Below are 11,938 nucleotides of genomic sequence, written 5' to 3' on the forward strand. Positions count from 1 at the left end.
ATAGAGGACCATGCCACTTTCTTTTTCTCAAAATTATGGTTGCTATGGCAACTGGTCACTGAATTCTCTTTTTTGTGAACAACACATATTTCAGACATTCTGAATTTCAGAAATATTGACAAGCATGGGTTATCTTAGTTAGCCTCTAATTAACAGTTCCAATTCACCATTGATCGTGCAGAATGCGGGGGTATTCGTCAGCCATTCTGGTGACAGTTCTAGTAAATCCTGAAAGAATTACCGAAGGCAGTTTGATGCTTACTTGAAAGAATGCGATCATGACAAGCCCAGTTACAGACAAACCTCAATGAACTGCATTGTCACGGTATATGTTACTAAGACAACTGAATAGTTACATTGAACAACACAGCCTCTCATTGCCTCCATGTTAATCTGAGTTGCATCATTAGCGTTTAGATGCAGTGAAGATCACATGGCGTGATTGTTACGTCATTTTAATTAACGTCATGAGAATAAAGATTGCGAACAATTGCGTTAATAAGATGTCATTTTGACGCAATCTTTATCACGGAAAGGCTGTGTACTGTGTATCAGATTAGTTGCAATTCAAGTTGATTTTAAAATGCCATTCTTTCAAATGAACTAAAAAGAAAATGGATGAAAATTAAAATAAAATATCTATTTAAGAAAGGCAGAGTTCAACATAAGAGAATATTTATGTAACAATTAAACGCTTGTTAGATTGTATTCATTTTCAATATCAATGCAATCTTGGTGACTATATTCCAGGCGACCTAACGGGAGCCATTCTATATATCTGTCACCCAGATTGCATTTATATTGACAATAAATATAACAAAACAAGCGTTTAATTGTAAATTCAAGACAAAATGGCCCGGGTTCGTGAAAAAAAAACAATACAATAAAACAGAACTCTGAAACAAACAAATAAAACGCAAACTACAGTGGAACTTCGTTAACTCGAACTCGACGGGACCACGAGAAAACTTCGAGTTATCCGAGTGTTCGAATTAAGCGAGTTGTCATTTTTGGTGCAAAGTTTGGTCAATATTTGTCAACATTATATAATCATTATAACTCCGCTCTGTCGCTCACCAGATCAGTGTAAAGACTGGTCAATACATGTAAATATATATGTAATATTTCCTTCTGTCATTCGTAGTTTGGTGTAGTTTTGCCGATATACAGTCTCGATACAGTTTCTTTCACTTAGTCGCTTCAATAACGATCTGATGTTCATGTCATATTTTCAAAAGGAATAACGATAAAAAATGGAATTCAACCGAATAACAATTTAGTAATGTTATATCAAATAACCGTTTAAATTTAACACATATTATATGTAAAACGTAACAGAACCATTACTTATATTGGACATATAAAATACTGTTTGATAGTCCAAGTTACGTTTTACCGACAACCACGCCATTTCCATGTGTATTAGCACAGGAAGCTGGTACTGCGCATGTGCGTATAAAATGTTACTGTTACTGAGTTCGCGTTTTATCCGATTTAATAGACAGCACTGACCGCTACAGTCGTACTCTGAACACCTCGGCAGTAAATACGCTATTGTTTCAGCAGTTTACAGATTTAATAGGCACCGGTGACTGTTTCATTTCTACACCTGTAAAAACATCAGCCGAGTAGATCTACCGGTGTGTCAGGTATTAGTTCCGCTTGAGCGAGCGGGTAGATGAGTTGTTGACTATCGTGTGTACTATTATCGGCGACCGCCTTAGGAAATTACCTGATATAAGTATAACAGTACTTTTTATCACCGACCGTTGTTGTTATAAGATCCCACCGACAATTTCTTTCATGAATTTATGAAACACTTATAATCGCATATAATAATCGGTAGAATTGTAGTGCTGATACAAACGGAATTTTGATGTTGAAAAAAGTCGGCGTTTACAACCGATCGTTGTGAAACTCATGAAACTTCGAGTTATTCGATCATTTAAAGTAGGATTTTTATTGTTGTGACCAATTTTCACTTCGTATTATCCGAGTTTTTCGAGTTTTCTGAATTCGAGTTTTCCGAGTTTTTTTTACTAGGATAAAGAGAGAATTCGGCAGGGACTGACGAAGTACTTCGAGTTAAGCGGGGTATTCGAGTTTTCCGAGTTCGAGTTAACGAAGTTCCACTTTTGTTTGGTAATTGATAAAGCTACGAGTCACCAGTAAAACTCAATATGCGATTGTACAATCAAGATTCAAATTTCCACATCTGACAAGTATTCATTTCTAGCTTTTGATTAACTTTGTAAACTGTGTTGGCGTCAATCCTGTTTTGTAACGTAATACCAGTTCCGTGCTGACAAGTATATATAGAAAGGTAAAATGTTCATACTATTGTTTGATAAGGTATGCATTGAGATACTGACGAAGATATGTTCTCAGGTTATCTTTGATGAAGAAATATAACACTCCGCAGAATCATGAAACAGAAATTGAACAAGGACTACAAGCGAAACCGCGATGATCCATCAGAGACATTTTAATGATAAATCAATCCAAAAGTTCTAAAAAGGGAAGATTACTTACAATTTTGTGCATATGAAATAACGAATTATTCTTTCATTTAACAGGAATATTTGATATGGAAATGTATAGAGAACACTAAATGGTTTCCCGTTGAATATAACATATAGTTCATGAGTGTCACAGAATATCAGTATTTACCCTGTTCGTGAAATATATGTTATATTCAAACGGAAGCCATTCAATTTTCCATTCGTTTTATTTTAAGAGACGAAGAAAGAGAAAAAAATATGTGTCCTTAAGCGCAAAAATAGGAAGTAAATCTATCCTTTTTATTACGTTCGAGATGGCGCCTATTTGAATGGGGTTGTTCAACGCAATGATAACATTTTCTGCGATGACATCATCTCCATGAAGCTATGCAAATATCAAAATATAGATGTAATGCACATCTTGTCCCAATATCTGGTGCTATGGAACCTGCCTACAATGCATAACACAGTTGCCGTACGTTCATTCTGGTCATGCGAGATAAATATGTACAGCATGTACACTTAGCCGAAAAATGTTCACAGCTCAACATTTTTAAATATCACAGTGTTTTATACGTCGATATGTTGGAGTATAGATAACCGAACAGCCGAGCTGGTTTATGGACAAGGTACCTAGTCCCAAGACAAATTATCACTTTACACGTTTTTAAGAAATTATTATAACTGCTCCCACACAGCATTGTTCGTTTCACTGACTACCGTTTCCATTTGAATTACATATTTTTCCTATTATCGTTGGGAAAAGGTTGGGAAGATGGATTTAACAATTCGGGATTTAACACTGGTTTCCAACTGGAACTCCCAGATGTTTATGGATACCTCATGGCAACAGTAGCTAATGAAGCTGAAATTCAAACCAGTTTAAGATTCAGTTGTTTGCGAATGGTTCCATTTTTTCGTTTAACTACGTCAATGCCTGGCAATGACTGGTTTGATTTTAAATCCGTGTGCAGGCTTTCCTCCACCACCAAAACCACACTCGTCCTTAAATGACCCTGGCTGTTGATAGGACGTTCAATAAAATCAACTAAAAATCAGTATAGAATGATTGAAATTCACTCTATTTTCATTTTAGATCAAGAAGGATAAACAAAAGATAAAGGGGTCTTATTCTTTCACGGAGAGGATTTCTGGTTATCAAAAAAATATGTTGACATTTATATGGGCATTAGCAGGGATTGATGGGGGTTATTTCAATTAAGATGATGTCGTTTAGAAGGCCATATTGTTAGCGAGAGTACATGCGCACAGACGTAGTACAAATGTCAATGAACGGTCCAATTGGTATCCGTCAACAAAGGTCGTTTTCTTGATGGAAAATCGCCATCATTTGGCAAATTTTGACAACATACAAAAATCTCTTAAGATTGAAATTGTCAGTCAAAATTAAAAAAAAAAGTAATAATAACAAACGCAGAAAAAATAGCTCAATATTTAATGACATGTAACGATATTTATTACGACATTATTCCACGCGACATATGTAGATACGTACATGTATTTGATTACCTCACTCACATCAATAAACAGTCTGCTACGTCAGGAATTTAATCTAAATAAAGATTTTATGAAACGGTACACGCAACAACACTTTTTGTACTTCCTTTTTACTATACGAATTTAACAAATCATTTAGAGCATAATTTCATGTTTGAAACAGTTGACTTTCACCTTACAGAAAATGTTGGAATTTGGACTGCAGTGAGAGCTACAACACTCGTTTCCGCTCTCCAAATAGCCAACCTTTAACGAGTTCTTAGTCATTCTATTGTCAAATGTTAACGGGATGAATTGTATCCATTTCAAATGAAGAGCTTAACTTTAATAATTTGTCGTTTTAACTCTTCCTTATGAATTCATAGGTGAATTCGTGTTTTTGCGACAACAAAATATGTCGGCAAATTTGGTCCGGAACTGATTTCCCGATAAGCCATTCAGAATAAAATTTGAACAATGGTTCAACAGAGTACCCATTAGGGCTAAGGAGGAAACCAATGGGGTCGCATCTTTCAGTTCATTAAAAGGTTTGCTATACACTACTCCATACGAGTGAAGAAGCATTGAAGGGAGACAGCATATTAAAAAGAACAACGTAACCGCGAATAACATCTTAAGTATCCCCTTAAAGGCATCATCTCGGATAGTTTCAGAGGACGCACTATTCGCCCGGCCTGATGTCAAATTCTTTCTTCTTTGATTTGCTTTATAAAGCCCTCGAATTACCAATGTATTGAAAACACAGACTAAACAGAAGGGAAATATAACGCAACCGGTACCATGTAAGTAAGCAGTGTACTCAAAGCAACTTTCAAGTGTGAATTCCGGTACAATGCAATAGTCTTTGTTCCATTGCAGAAAAACAATTGGAATAATTAAAGCAACACAGACCAGAAACATTACACACACATGGATCACCACGCGTTTTCTTGTACAGAACCTGTTGGCTTTTAAAGGGTGACAAACAGCTATATAACGATCGATAGTGACGGCTACAGTGATCCATGAGGATAATTGGGAAAATAACATTGTGACGGCAATATGCAAAGCGCGTGTTTTCTGTCCAGTGGTATTATAGGTCTGGTACCTTCTGATAATTTCCAGTCGAATGAAGATCCCATAGGCGACCAATGCACATGTGTCGGATATGGTAAGTAACGCGAGATACAGGTAAAATGAGCACGATTTACACAGCCTAATCAAAACCACAAGAGACAAAAAGTTACCCACAATTCCTAAGGACAGACCGACCAGCGAAACAACGAGAATATAAAATACGGTCCCAGGAAGAAAAATGTTTTCGTCATGGTTGGTGAAGTTGTTATGCTCCACGTTTGATTTTGAAGACTGAAGTTGAAGTCTCCCATGATTTCGCTGAAAATTGTAAAACTTCATATAAAATGTAAATAATTGAACATCCTTTTAGTTTCTCTAACTAAGCATGATTTTAGAATCATACGACAATTTGAAATTTTCGTAAGTGTTTTAATATCATGTTACCATTCACTCATACGTGTATACGCCTTGAGTTTTTATTGCATCGAATTCTTGTCGACCAGAAACATTCCTTGACAGTTTTGAATAATGGGAAATAACAGACATTTATCAAATATGGAATTCGATTTTTTTGGCCAGTCAAGTGTACGTTTACCGTCTTGGTATTACCACCATGTACCAAGCGACCTTCATTTAATATTGGTACAAATATTTAATAGCTCTCTGTCATTCCCAGATGGCGGTTCTAAATGTCGCATTGCGAAATGAAGCAAGATGAACGATTTTACGAGTGAAAATTTCATACGTAATCAAAAAGTGTTATATCGGTGCCCAAGTCGCATTGCTTTGGTAAATATTGATTTTAAGCGAGGGAAAGTCTGGCATACTTTTACTTAGTAATAGAAAACTACTGACCAGACGTACGAGAATCACACTAGTGATGGTAAGCATTATTTATCTGAGACTGAAACACATCCTTACGGCAATTTCTGGAATGTTGATGATACTGCCATAATGTGTTAGATAATTTATTAAAAGATTATTATTTGATTATGACATATCTCATGAGAAAATTATATTTCCTGGTCCAAAACTTGATAATATCAGTATTGATTTTATGTAATTGAAAAATGTAGTACAACGTTTTTGTTTTTTTTTTGTTTTTTGTTGTTTTTTTTTTTTTGTTTTTTTTAATATTATAATAAATCTATTTCTTACGCTTAAATAGATCCTCCTAAATTAAGTAATTTACACGCATCATCAGTTAATTTATAAATATTTGGATGGTAATATATTTGCGCATCCACTTCTAAAAAGTCTCAGCAGTCCAAAATTACACTCCTAAATTATCTCGTAATCAGTGTTAGATTGTAAAAAAAAAACACGTACAAATATATTAAAAGACAGAAATTCATGATTATGGTTTTTGCAGTACCATTGGTAAATTCAGATTTGTTTCACAAATCTGATTAATTTGCTTTACCGAGAAAGATTTAAGATACATTATTCTTATGCGTTCAAATAAGCAATCTAATTCTCAAAAAAGTCTTGTAATATACATCCGGATATTTGCAATCTCGATAGCCACAAAAGTGTTTCAAAAGAATTAATTCATGGTTTTCGCTAGCAAATTATTTAAATTCAGAGGTTTACCATGACAACATTATCTTGCGTCATAAGTATCCATGACACTTTAAGTAGTTATCCTGAAATTTGAATATCTCGTAGCAGTATCTCAGTATAATTAAATAAGTATCATTTTTAGGTGTTATCCCTATTTGAATGAAATAAGAAATAATTAAATTGGGATTGTTAGATTAGTTGGGATTGCGATTAATATGTAACTGTTATTATGGCATATACCAGATTGTACCAATAAAATGGAAAGACACCATAGCTTCTGATGATCAGATAAACAATATTAAAAAGACAGATAAATAAGAATATGTAAAATACGACATTCGTTTTTAAAGGTTTATACAAACGAAATAAAAATAAAATAGAACCTTCAACTACCACCAAGAAAGGGAAACTATTATTTCAATCATACATTATCAATGACTTGTAAATCATACCTTATTTTCCGGTAATGTTCAACAAATGTTTGTTATTTTATGAATTTTAGTAACAGGAAGAAATGCCGTAAAAAGCTAGCATGCTTTTCTGGTAACGCAGCCTAAGAGACTGCTAGAATTCTTATAATTTCAACTAGTTAAATTTAAGAATTATCAACATTCAGTTTTACAACAGGAAAAAAAAAAATATAATACAAAACAAAGACAAAAATTAATCAACTTACCTTTGAAGTTTGATGTATCAACTGGACTCGCCGGCGCAACCTGCTGAGAGCTGAGAAACGCTGATGTGGAATCTGCAGCAAACAATCTAACAACTGACCAGATAGCACAACCGTCGTCGTATCACGTGATAAAATGAAATATCATGATTGGTTCGCTGGTGTTTAAGCTAACCTGGGTGTGCCATCTTATGATACTGACATTGATGAGGTTTGTTTCTGATCACAAAGGATGATATATACTGGACAAAAAGTTAAGGATCATGAAATTCAATCAACACAGTTTTAGAAATATAAATGAATTTAATAATGTTTTGTATTATCAAGACAGGAAAATCAGTGATGTCAATGATTACACATAAAATTTCCGTGTTTATTCATAAGCGTCAAGAACAGATAACTCTAAGAATCAGCGCCCTCTAAATTAAAGTTTGAAAACGAATGGAGCATGTCAAACACTTGATCGAAAAAAAGTCCGTGAACTGTCATCGAAGGCTTAATTTAATAGACAGTGTGACCTCCGTCGACATTCATAACTGCCCTGCAACGTCTACGCATGCTCCTATTTAATTGTCCATGGTTGATCTGTGGGATACGTTGCCATTCCTCTTGCAGAGCTGTCATGAGCTCTTGTCTGTTCTGTGGAGGATTAGGTCGAGCTGAAACCCGGCGTTGCAGGATTCAGGTCGGGAGAACGACTTGGCCAGTCCATGCGAACAATTGTCTCCCTTTGAAGATAGTCGTTTACAACACGAGCACGGTTAGGACGAGCATTGTCGTCCATCAGAATGAAGTCATGGCCGACAACTCCTGCAATAGGTCTTACTATAGGATGTAGAATTTCGTCCCTGTAACGAATTGCTGTCAAAGATCCATTATCGACCACATAGAGGTCGGTATGGTAGTAAATACTTATTCCAGCCCAAACCATTACTGATCCACCCCAAAAGCGGTCATGTTGGGTAACGCAGCAGTCTACATAGCGCTCACCCTGCGACCTCCATACCCTCCTCCTGCCGTGAGGAATGTCTACACAAAATCAAGACTCGTCTGTGAAAAGAACAGATCTCCAGTGACGCAACTGTCGGTTCAAATGTTGAGTGGCCCATTGATGTCTCGTTTGTCGATGGACTCGTGTCAAAATTGGTCGCACGGCGGGTCTTCTGGCTCGTAAATTAGAGGTAGCAGTCTGTTTCTTATTGTCTGAGAAGAGATCCTCTGGTTTGTAGACATTTGAAATTGCCTATTTAAGACAGGAGCAGTCACGGACCTCTGACGTCTTGCCATATTGCAGATGAACCTATCCTGCCGTACTGTTGTACTGCGTGTCCGTCCAGATCTGGGTCGTTGTTGGACACTATTGGTCTGTTGATACCGATTCCATAGCCTACTTATCACACTTTGTGAAACATTAAGCTGGACAGCCACATTTTTCTGATTTTGACCTGCTTGAAGTAGTCCTATTCCTCGCGCGGCTTCCATATCATTCAAATGTTTAAGCATGATTGATTAGTATTAGTATAAACTCGATCTAATACGTAAAGATATCCCTCAATTTAAGTTAAAAAGTATCGCAAACAAAACTTAACACATTCACCTGTAGTGGTTGTTCAGTCCGTTTTAGACACCAGCACTGTTCACCAGACCAGAACAGCATACCCTCATGATGCATGTGCATACAACACTGAAACCGAGTACCCATCTATGACCTCTATTAAGTCGCGGGCGAAATATTGGGGATCCAGCTACATCTCTATCAGCTGGCACCCTACCTTTTCGTCTGCTTTAATGTCCATAGTTTAAGAACAGGAACTCTACAAATCTGGACTCAATATTAAGCTGCTACGGGAACGGATTCTCGAGTGAGGTCGGAATGACACTGAGCGTTCGTATCTCCCGGCTCTTAACTTATAGGGAACTTTAACTAATGAAAACGCTGAAGAATTCTAGCACGAGACATTCCCCGCGTTCCTATATTAATATGAATAACACCCGAGAGGCTCGAGTAAATATTAAGTGAATAACTCTAGAGAGGTTCCGAAACTAAACAATAATGGCTGCAAGTGAAGACGAACCGTATTTTCTGAGATAACTTAAGCCTCTAATGGACTATGAAACGACATATTGTATGTTTAAATGGAATACACATGACAGTTATGATATAAAGTCCCGACACTGAACAATATTTATGAGAATCAACATGTGTTTATAGAACAAGAGGCCCATGTGGCCTGTATCGCTCACCTGATTGGATTAGACCAAATGTCAAAATAATGCTCATGTTCAATTCGTTTTATTTGTAAATCTCAAACAATTCTATACATTATGTATATGGTTATAGTGTGGGGATCCCAACTGCTTTAAAGAGAGTTTTTAGAACATGCATTCATCACTTTATGACTAGTAGAGATTTAGATGAATTACGTTTATTTCCCCTATTGGGCCCGCCACTTTGGCCCTTTGGGGTCAGTGTTACCTTTTATGCAAAATCTGTCCCCCTTTTCCCAAGGATGTTTATGACTAAATATGGTTCAAATCCATTCAAAGCTTCATGACAAGAAGCGATTTAAAGGTGATACCCCTATTTCCCCTACGGGGCCCGGCCCCTTTGGCCCCTCGGGGGTCAGAGTCACCATTTATGCAAAATCTGATCCCTTCCCCAAGCATGTTTCTGACCATATTGTGTTCAAATCTATTCATAACTTTATGACAAGTCGTGATTTAAAGGAATTACCTTTTTACCTATTAGGCCCCGCCCATTTGGCCCCTTTGGGGTCAGATTCACCATTTATGCAAAATCTGTTCCCATTCCCCCAAGGATGTTTCTGACTAAATTAGGTTCAAATCCATTCAAAACTTCATGACTAGTAGCAATTTAAATTAAGGAATTACCTCTATTTCCCCTATTGGGTCCCGCCTATTCGGCCCCTTGGGAGTCAGATTCACCATTTATGCAAAATCTGTTCCTCTTCCCCCAAGGATGTTTCTGACCAAATTGGGTTCAAATCCATTCATAACTTTATGACTAGTAGCGATTTAAAAGAAATACCTCTATTTCTCATATTGGGCCCCGTCTCTTTGGCCCCTTTTGGGTCAGAGCCACCATTTATGCAAAATCTGATCCCCTTCCGCCAAGAATGTTTCTGACCAAATTTGGTAAAAATCCAATAAGAGCTTTTTGACTAGTAGCGATTTGAAGCAAATATTGACGGACGGACGGACGACGGACGCCGCGCCATGAGATAAGCTCACCGGACCTTTTGTCCAGGTGAGCTAAAAATAAGATACCATAACAATCGTTTCAACTGACGTCTGCTCGTACATAGTTTCAATACACAGAACTGTTTTACATTCCAAACACATATCTCGTTATGTTGCGATGTTACAACATCAACATTCATTACGATTTGGATACAATACATGCTTAGATTGAAGATCTCGGTATATCTAACAATGTGAGATCAATTACTGGTGACTTTCCCTTGATAAACGAGGCACGAAATCGTGTCGATATTGGAACACGTGTTCGTTACAATGAATGATAAAGTTTACAGACTTGTCACATGAGATTAATCATTATAATACATCACAGTCTGGATTATAATAACCTTCATAAACACGATATAAGCACGCATGGTAAACACGATATAACCACGCAGGGTAAATAAAATATGAACGTATTTATTGGTGCCATTCCCATTACATATAAATGGCAATATCATGTCTACTTATTGTACATTTGTACACAATATTAATAATGAAAATGTATGAGGTCCATAGGCATAACATTTAGGTACCATAACACACGTGTAAGCGAGGAGCAACCTGATGTTTAGATGATAAAACACACGTGTAAGTGAGGAGTAGCCTAATGTTTAGGTATCATTACACACGTGTAAGTGAGGAGCAGCCTGATGTTTAGATGACATAACACACGTGTAAGTGAGGAGTGGTGTGATGTTTAGGTATCATAACACACGTGTAAGTGAGGAGCAGCCTGATGTTTAGGTATCATTACACACGTGTAGGCGAGGAGCAGCCTGATGTTTAGATGACATAACACACGTGCAAGTGAGGAGCAGCCTGATGTTTAGATGACATAACATATGTGTAGGCGAGGAGCAGCCTGATGTTTAGGCATCATTACACACGTGTAGGTGAGGAGCAGTCTGATGTTTAGGTATCATTACACACGTGTAAGTGAGGAGCAGCCTGATGTTTAGGTATCGTTACACACGTGTAGGCGAGGAGCAGCCTAATGTTTAGGTATCATAACACACGTGTAAGTGAGGAGCAGCCTGATGTTTAGGTATCATAACACACGTGTAAGTGAGCAGCAGCCTGATGTTTAGGTATCATAACACACGTGTAGGCGAGGAGCAGCCTGATGTTTAGATGACATAACACACGTGCAAGTGAGGAGCAGCCTGATGTTTAAGTATCATAACACACGTGTAGGCGAGGAGCAGCCTGATGTTTAAGTATCATAACACACGTGTAGGCGAGGAGCAGCCTGATGTTTAGATGACATAACACACGTGTAAGCGAGGAGCAGCCTGATGTTTAGATGATAAAACACACGTGTAAGTGAGGAGCAGCCTGATGTTTAGGTATCATTACACACGTG

The sequence above is a fragment of the Pecten maximus genome, chromosome 14 (genome assembly GCF_902652985.1).
Source record: "Pecten maximus chromosome 14, xPecMax1.1, whole genome shotgun sequence".
Classification (NCBI taxonomy): Eukaryota; Metazoa; Mollusca; class Bivalvia; order Pectinida; family Pectinidae; genus Pecten; species Pecten maximus.